This window comes from Schistocerca cancellata, chromosome 1, assembly GCF_023864275.1.
Source record: "Schistocerca cancellata isolate TAMUIC-IGC-003103 chromosome 1, iqSchCanc2.1, whole genome shotgun sequence".
Lineage (NCBI taxonomy): Eukaryota > Metazoa > Arthropoda > Insecta > Orthoptera > Acrididae > Schistocerca > Schistocerca cancellata.
In genome coordinates, this window is record NC_064626.1 from 177,360,496 (window position 1) to 177,370,177 (window position 9,682).

General features: G+C 41.3%; 1 pseudogene; it reads right to left on the reverse strand.

Moving 5' to 3' along the window:
• Positions 1 to 8,921: 8,921 nt before the first annotated feature.
• Positions 8,922 to 9,039, reverse strand: LOC126099217 (5S ribosomal RNA; annotated as a pseudogene).
• Between the last annotated feature and the right edge of the window lie 643 nt (positions 9,040 to 9,682).

Sequence of the window (9,682 nt, forward strand, 5' to 3'; positions counted from 1 at the left end):
CTTAATCTGTTCATACTATTAAATATTCTGATATTCCATTTTGCAAGGAAGGCTTTAGAGTAAATGTGCACTATGCTGTCGTGGCGAGGTCGTACTTTTCTTTTCTTTTCTCATGTTACAATTCTGAATAGTAGAATGACTGTTTTCAGAAACCAGCCATTCTAAATTGTATTAAAACATTTTGACTAGCGTCATTCCACAGTCAGATTGGCATTTATTTGAGGAATGAGTCCGGTTGTTTGTTTGGCAACTAAGGATGCCATTGCTGCACGGAGTGTAAGGATATTTATGCTAATTGTTACGTGTAGGACAATATTTCAAGCTTATGAGTGACAACGGGTAAATGTTCAAAAAAATTTCATAGAATAATTATTTGATGGGAATGGACTACGGGAATAACTTTTCGCAATTTACAAATATAGAAAAATTAAAGATAAGTCAATTTACATAAGTTGAGATTTAATTTTTAGTGTGTTTGCAAATGGGTGTATAAAGCTATAATGAATTTCTTCGTTAATTTTTACAAAATGTTATAAATATGAAATCTCATCAAAAATGATGTGCAATACAATAGGCCTTTGCATTTTTGTTATGAGATCATTCAGAAACCACAAGACGAGGAATTGAAAGAGAAAATTTTGCATTCTGTATTCTATATGGTAGTAATGCAGACTGTTTACTACGAATACGGGCAGTGAAGGGCGTTATCACGTTTACATCAAATGTTCATGTTTTTAACTGTGGAGAATAGAGTTCATTTCCTGTATTACTCCTCTGTTGGGCGCACTAATCCAGATTTACGGATTCGAAGCAAATCAGCGCACGTTTCTTTTGGCGATATCTTCTGTAAGAAATGAATTGCCGAGACGCTAAAGTTGCGTCCTCATCTTCTCCCCATGGCTTTTGTTAATAAACCAACGACACGTGTTTCACATGCGCGGAATATGTGACGTACCGGTACTAGTTTTGTTGTCTTCCTTGCTCCACAGTGATTTTCATGAGGCGCATGTACAGCTTTCATTTCATGAGTTACGTAATTCAGTCATCACGCTCTCCGACCTACCTGTAACAGATAGTGTCAGCATGTTTCGTTCTTTTCGTGAATGCGTCATAAGAAGGCCATGTCCACATTGATTGTTATGCCGTTCGTGTAATGCTTCGTAGACAAGTTTTATGCTAATGATGTTTGTGTACCTTTTATTCAGAACTTATTCATGTTCACAGTTAACGTGAGAAGTCTAGAAAAGTTTATTGTCGTTTTTGTTAGTTTGTGGCTCGCGTACTTCAGTTGCTCGTCATAGCTACCAACGTGATATGACTTCTCTACGTTTCTCTACTTGCCGTTTATTCGCGCTGGCAGGCAGAGCAAATTAACAGTAAAATTTCAGAGTTCGTACGTTATCCTAGGATAACAGTTTGAAAAGCAGTCGGTGTAAAGGCGGTACCACAGGTACGGGACAATCGATTTGTTTGTCTTTAACGTTGGCAGCCCTTGTTCGCACCGAAAATACGCCGGACGGCCCGCGCGGCGGCGATTGGCTGGCTGGTGTATTGATCCACGCCTCTCAGAGCCCAGCGGCATTTCGTCGTCTGCGCTCGAGCTGCAAGCAGGTCTTCTGATGGGGATCCTCGCATACCGTTATATTATTCATGTGTACGTACCGAGGTGAATGCCACGAACCCCATGAAGTTTGTCGGTCAACCTAGGTAACCCGACGAACTATTCGGAATGTCGTGTTGCGAAACAACGACCGCGATATCTCCGCAGGAAGAAGATTGCCTCAAGGTTCGAAAGTGGTGGTGTTTTTTGTTGTCCAGTATCTTCACATTCTTAGCAGGACTGCTGGTAGTATTGTTGTGGAGAGCCTTCGCGTTCTTGTGTTGCCGCAAAGAACCAGAATTTTCTCCAAATGACCCGAAACAGAAAGAACAGAAAGCCGCCCGACAGGGCAAGCAGGAGTTCGAAGGGACTTTTATGACAGAAGCGAAAGACTGGGCTGGGGAGCTGATTTCTGGTCAGACTACAACGGGGAGAATTCTGGTAAGTAAGCAACTTTTTACTGATAAGAGGTGTTTCTGATTATTGAACTTCCATGGGTCAATGTTCACATCTTATTTTGTACACTAATGACCCAACAAAGGAGTGGTTACCAAGAAGCATTGATTTTAAAGATACCGGCATGAACAGTGCAGTAATATTGTATAAGTACGATTTATCCCAATCATAGCATTCAGCAGCCATGGGGACATTTTAAATACAGTGTTAAGGGACTTTCTCTTGATTTTTACTGGCTAACATCTGATGACACATGTAGAAAAATCGTGTTGTAGTGAAATAATGCATGTAGTGAAAGCAACGAATTTTTCATTTCAGATGGATGTTCTTTCTGCTTGCTGCACTTCACATAACTAAAACTGTAAATAGCTCTGTGTGTGTGTGTGTGTGTGTGTGTGTGTGTGTGTGTGCGTGCGTGCGGGGAGGGGCGGGGGGTTAGGAGGCGGACGGTTGTCAGCCTGACAATTCTGAAGGAGCCTACAAAAGCAAAACAAAAATTTTGAGTTCTTCTGGAGGAGGTGCGAAATTTACATCTTGTTGTATGAGCTCTCGTTTCTCTTTGCTACATTTTAGCCTGCGAAACAAAATCGTAAGTAGAACAGTTCTCCTGTTGTTTCTAGAATAGTCCATGCCACGACAGACTTTGATGGAAAGTAAATTTTGCTAACAGTCGAAAATAAAGTAAGTAATCTGTGGTGTCGTCTAAATTGACAGCTTTTTTTAAATTTCCATTAACTGGAAGCAAGTAATGCCTGATTGATTAATTGTCTGACCTACATGCTCTGTGACTAAACCAACAGGAGAGTAATGTAAGACTGAGAAGTAGTTTTCATAGTTTCATTTTGTCAGTAGTGTTGTCAGCCTTGAATCACATTAGAATGTTTTCGTACCACCTAAATCACAGAGACCGAAAATTAACTCGCTTAAAGAACTAATTAAATATAGGTAACTTAAATTATTAATTTTCTGTCGACACTAGGTGGATATGAGATTTGTTTCGTTTTGCGTAAACCCAGTTTACATTGTTCCAGAGAATGACGAAACTCGAAGATTCATATGGTCAATAGACTACTGGCGGAAGTTTATCCGACAGGCACTCCTCAGAAGCGAAAATTGGAGTTAGACAACGACATCTGAAACGAAAAGAATGCTATCTGCCCCATGAGGGACAAACAAATCTCTTATACCGAAGTCTGGAACAACTTAACGGAGAATAAATTTTGATTCTAGCTGAAAGTCCTTTAATTATTCACTTTTCTCATTTGTAAATTATCGTATTTCATCATTAGTTTTGTTTTTCATTTTTTCGTGTCCTATTTTCATACAAACTGAGCCCGCTAGAAATTTTTTTCCAGAAATGACTGAAAGCCGATACTTTCCCTGTCGTATAGCGATTACACGAAACATAATTGCTAAACTGCTATGTTCTGCTAATGATTTCAAATTAGTAAAAAGTTTATTTCAGCGCAACAAAGTTGGCGAGATGCATTGCTGTACAACCAGTGGTAAGTACGTGAAATTTCCTCTCCTGTGCTCGTTTGTTGCACTTTAGTCGTCTAATTTGCTTCGTTTGTAGTTAGCACTGGACTACCGTCTGTCATCATTTGTCAAAAGTGCAGAAATTTTCTTTGCATATGCTGCGTCAGGTCTTTAGGAAACGGTCGAATGAAGTGCGTTTCCATTCTGGCGCTCACTGAATCTCTGAAATCGCGCACCGGAAAATTCTAGTTTATTTCCGCTTCCGTTTGCTGCTGAGTCGAAGTTGGAATTACTGTCATCCTGTTTTTCTTCCCCCCCTCCCCCCTTCCCGTGCCTTTATCAACGACTTCGTTTCCTCTCGAGAGCTGAAACGGATTCACATGTTCTGTACCTATTATCAGCCTGATTTGTTTCGAAAGATTTAATCAGAAATAGTCTAGAGTTATGAAGGCAAAAGCAAGACTTGCATTTCTGATGCTACTTGGATTTCTGTCATCTAAAGCGTACCAGGATATGACAAGATATTTGCTTAATGAAAGCTGTGAGTGCTTTTCATTGCCATTCTCTAATGTTAGCGACAATGCGCTCTTTTTGTATCCGGATCAGTGCGATGTAAGTTTCTGTTATAGGCCACCTAATGAGGCAGTCAAATTTTGTTCTGAGAGTGTAATGTTTTTCAGTGAGAAAAAGTTCAACCAGGCATTTCATATTGGCTTCTTGGTGATTGTGGTATAATATACGTCAAATTCGTAAATCTGGGTGATGTAAGTACCCTACTTACCTATATAGTTAATACACAAATTTAAATACCGATATACTTTTGTAGGTCATTTTAGACACGTCAAGTAAGTTTACTTTCGAATGATTCTACATAAAAATCCAACGATTTATAGTTATTAGTATAAAACAGCAGAACATGGTGACTATACTGCAGCAATTTGCCTGCAGTATTCACTGATAAAGTATCATGTGCTACATAGTTCAGATCCTTATGGCGCAGAATGTATTAATTGATGCACGAGGGCGTGCTGAAAAGTAAAGCTTCCGAATTTATTTGCAGCCTCTTAAAGCTTTTTAAATAAAACAAATTGTTAACATTCTACGTCTTTTTTCTTCATGTCTGCATACTTGAAGCCCTCTGCCGCTACAGGGCTCCAATAGTAACGTGTACCATGGCAGTGTGTAACATAGCTATGTCGGTGAATGAGAAACGGCGTGCTGTAATCGAATTCTAAGAGTTCGTCCACACTTAGAGCACCATCTCCTTCAGCATAACAATGCCAGATTACAGAAGAGCCCTGCGACATCTGCAACAAGCCGACGCCTTGGCTTCACTGTCATCGATCATCTTGACAATCGCGACTCGGCCCCACGCGGTTTTCATGTTTCCAAAACTTAAAAGAACATCTTCGAGGACTTCACTTTGATAGCGATGAAACGGTGCAACAATACGTGAGGTTGTGGGCTCGTCAACATTCCTCAGCGACGGTACCAATAAACTGGTCTGTCACTGGGACAAATGTGTTCGACGCCGGGGTGACTTACGTTCAGAAATAAATATGCAGACATGAAAAATAAAGGTGTAGAATATTAATAACATTTGTATTACATAGAAAGCTATGAGTTTTCACACCAACTATACGGAGGCATTACTTTTCAGCACGCCCTCGTATGTACTTTCACCCGTTCTAGAATGTTCGTTTCAGAATAACGGAACATTTTTTGTGTTGACCCGATGTATGAGCAAGTCTTTCAAATGTTTCATTGGAATTATTTAAAACTAAATATAAGAGATGCAAACAATGGTTTGAAAATGATCGCAAGCGTTCGAACCAAGTCACCGTTGCAACTATGACGATAAACTAAATAAATACGGAACGAAAATCGCGTAAAATTAAGGTTGCGGTAATTTGATTGACATTTAGATTAACAACATAGTTAATACGCAACTGGGCAGCAGTTATCTGGATCGAGGTCCAATTACATTTAGTGCTGATTAAGACGTTGACGACGGGGCCATAGAGAGGGAACAAAATGTTCGCGTAGGAAATAGATATGAAGAGAATCTGTCTTTAGTTTCAAATAGAATTTTCTGTCATCTGCCTACGTTCACAGCGGTAGCGTCAACGATTGCCAGAGGTCGCACTATTAAGTTCGGCCGACAGCTAGGTCGTAGTGCGCCCGATCTTCACCAATTTCTGGGGAAATCAAGGAGGTCATAATGTATTTGAACCTTCGTAGCCGGGACGGACATCATGACGCCTCTGTGCAGGGAGCGATTGCCGCATTGCATGCGAATGACCTATATCTGTCTCGAACGTGGCGAGTACTGTAGCCTACACTCCTTCCTCGGTTATTGGAATGACCAGACAGATTTTACGAATATATGAGATGAAGAAGTAAATTTCTATTACGTACTCTAGCTGAGTCTTGGTGACATTGAAAAGGAAGATTACAAACACTCTGCACAACATCAAATACAGTCAGCAACACATACATGTGTCAATCAACCCTTAGTGACTGTCATTCAGCGTATGGGAGAAAAACGTAAATTTTAAAGTAGGATACTCCGTACACCTGAAGCACTGAAAAGTGGAAACATATACACTACATTTGCATCACCTTGCTGGCATAGAAACACCAATAAGCAGTAAAAATAATTCGGAGACGTCTAATGCCCACATGCCACTATCCAAAAAAGATCCATTTTATGCAACAAAATTGACATACACCACCTTTCTCACTTGAACACAACATTTCTGAGGTTACATTCTACAATTTTGTCTGCGTTGCAGATGACACACTGTATTAAGTATTAGACATGAGGCTGAGATGGCTAGATAACCACAGAACATGCGTAATGTAATTGATGATAATGTTCAAATAATTATTATTCAAACTTACTGGCAGATTAAAACTGTGTGCCGGACCGAGACTCGGTCCGGCACACAGTTTTAATCTGCCAGGAAGTTTCATATCAGCGCACACTCCGCTGCAGAGTGAAAATCTCATTCTGGAATTATTATTCAGTTTTCTAGTTGTTCCGGAACTTGCTGCCAATAAAGCAGTGATTTCAGATTATTGATTCCGAGGCATGTCTCTGTTATATATGTCATCCTCAGCGCGCTGCAAACTCCTTCTTTCTTGTACTAAACTTGGAAACTTCTCACAATTCATGTTTTGCGTGTGGGAACGTTGCCCGATATGAGCGAAGAAAACAGACAATTTAATTCCACCGTCCGTCGCCCGAAGTCTGTATGTTCAGCCTTTGAGATATCTTGCATTGCGACCGTTCACGTACTGACTTACTGATTTGAAAAGATTGGCGTCCTCAGCCGACACCCGTAGGTAAATTTAAATCTGAGTGCCCGGTTGAGAATTTGAACCTCGATCATTCCGAACAAAAGTGCTTTGTCTTGACCACTTCGCTCATTATTTGTTGACCGTTGCAAGAATTACGGAATGTGGAGAAATTACGTTTATTTCTTTGTAGAAACTTGTCTTCAGCAAGTATGCTTTTGAATAAGGAAAGAAAGAGACAATAATAATCATTAAATTTTTCAACAGGATCTTTTGTCTGTAGTCAGACTGAAGTAATAGACCTCATCGTATTGCAAATTAACATCAGCAGCAAATTGTGACATATAAAGAGGTGTGAGGTTCCAAAACGTTATTGATGCTACGAATGGGTGTCGCCAGGTCAACGTTCGGATGTTTTAACAGTTATGCACTGATGGAATTGTGACTCCACAGTTGTTTGTGGGTATTCCGTAAGTGAACGGTCTAGTCACGTGCTCCTTTAAAGATGTTGAGTCAGAGAGAAACTTACCTCAGTGAGAGCTGATATCATCGCTGCATCATCCTTGGTGTTTGATTCAGACACTGACGGTATCCCGCCACCTCAGGTAACACTCACTTCGGCGGACTTTCAGCAAACGACTGTAGGGATTGTTATCGACTTTGTGACGAGGAAGAATATGAATATTATTGCTGCTCATTTGTCGCAACAATTAAAGTTGTTCTCTTAGGTTCCTGCCTAACCACGCACTCGGAAATCGCCACATATTCGGATTCCCCAACCTCCCCCCCCCCCCCCCCCCCTTTTCGGTTCGTGCCCATACAGCCATCTCAGTAGTGGAAAGAAGATACGACAATATGCTTGAGACAATTTTCGTGTCAGTAATAACGATACAAATGTAAGGACAACGTTACATCCAGACCGCTAGCGGAGAAAATCTCAGACACGGTTTGTAACCGAATCTTGGCCTTTCCATTAGCAGTCTGTCGCGCTGACCCGGTAACTACCCAGGCGGACATATTCAGAAATAAAGTAAATAAATAACGGTGACCCGTTTGTGGTATGTTTTCAATGTGCCATTGCCTTGAAACGGCATACTGCAAGTTATAATAAAAGCGTGTAACATGCTTAATTTGCAAATTATTGACGATAACAGTTCACTCCTGAGACAGCACTCTAATATGAAAGCAATAACAGCCGATAAATCATTATGCGACGTTTAATTATAACAATAATTGTAAGTTGTACCGAGAATGACGTGCAGAGGGCTTGTATTGAACGCTAATGCATTTCCTGCAGTCGTCGACATTGCGCGACCTCAAAATGACGTCACGTTTGTGGAAAGTCTTGTTAAATGTGTGTTACCCGCCGCCTCAGAAGTCGAATAATTATCTCCGAACTGTTTTAAACAACTGAGTGAACAAAAATTCATCATGCACCAAATTAACTAGAACTTACAGACATTTATCGAAATGTTAGTAGTTATTGTCACGTGATAATGAAGCACAAGTGGGAAAAATTTGGAAATTTGTGGTAAGGTCGTATGGGACCAAACTGCTGAGGCCATCGGTCCCTAAGCCTACACACTACTTAATCTAACTTAAAGTAACTTACGCCATGACGACGCACACACCCATGCTCCAGGGAGTACTCGAACCTCCGACGGCCGCACCGAACGTGACGCCCAACTGGGGATCAGCAGACTAAGTACGTAGCAGGCAGCGTATTCTCCAAATGCGAAATGCAATATCCTATGTTTTAAACAAAATGGTTTTTACTGATGTGAGTATTCCTTTTAAATAGTATTATCGTTAACTGATGTTAAAGAAAAAGGTGGGAGGACATTAAGTGTGGCTAACAGGCATTTATTTAGGTACGGTATTAGTTGCACTCCGTCTTCAGGCCACGAGTGACCTACTGGGACCATCCGACCGCCGTGTCATCCTCAGGGGAGGATGCAGATAGGAGGGGCATGGGGTCAGCACACCGCTCTCCCGCTCGTTATGATGGTGTTCTTGACCGAAGCCGCTACTGTTCGGTCGAATAGCTCCTCAATTGGCATCACGAGGCTGAGTGCAGCCCGAGAAATGGCAACAGCGCGTTGCGGCTCGGACGGTCACCCATCCAAGTGCCGACCACGCCCGACAGCGCTTATCTTCGGTGATCTCACGGGAACCGGTGTATCCACTGGGGCAAGGCCGTTGCCTACGGTATTAGTTATGACTTCAGACTTTAATTCCGTTCCACAAGAGATTAAGAGCTGTAGGTGCGTGTGCGGTACGTCTTAGTGCTGCGTTTCGCAAAAGTCAGATTTAGAAACGGTGTTAAAACTTCCATTAATGATCATACAAATATTCAAATCTATAGCTATCGCAGCTGAAGATGGCTGCGTTCCCTTCATTCGTGGCACTAGAAAACTGCGCGGGCAGCGATTTTTCCCCCAAGATTATGTGTGTGAGATCTTTAAGGATCTGTCAGCGAAAGTGACGCTTTTCAAGTTCCTGGGTGTGCAGCCGAGTTGATGTAGTATTTTCCCCCAACATTTCGACTACTTTCTAGAACTTTCAACCAAGACTGCCAAACTGATAGATCAGTGCCTATGTCATTTAAAAATATTTTTTGTTGATGAATATTGTCTTACATTTACGTACATTTTCTATTGCTCTTAAATTCCTGTGAGGCCGTTTCATTCTTTGACAGCGCTATGAACCAATCTCTGGGTCGGCACGCATCGTGTCTCGCCCACTTTGGTTGGAGTCCAAACACCGAGCAACGAAATGTGCTAGAGAAGTTGTGAAAATCTCGCACAGTGAAAACGACAGCACTAACTGGACTGTAAAATCAGGAGC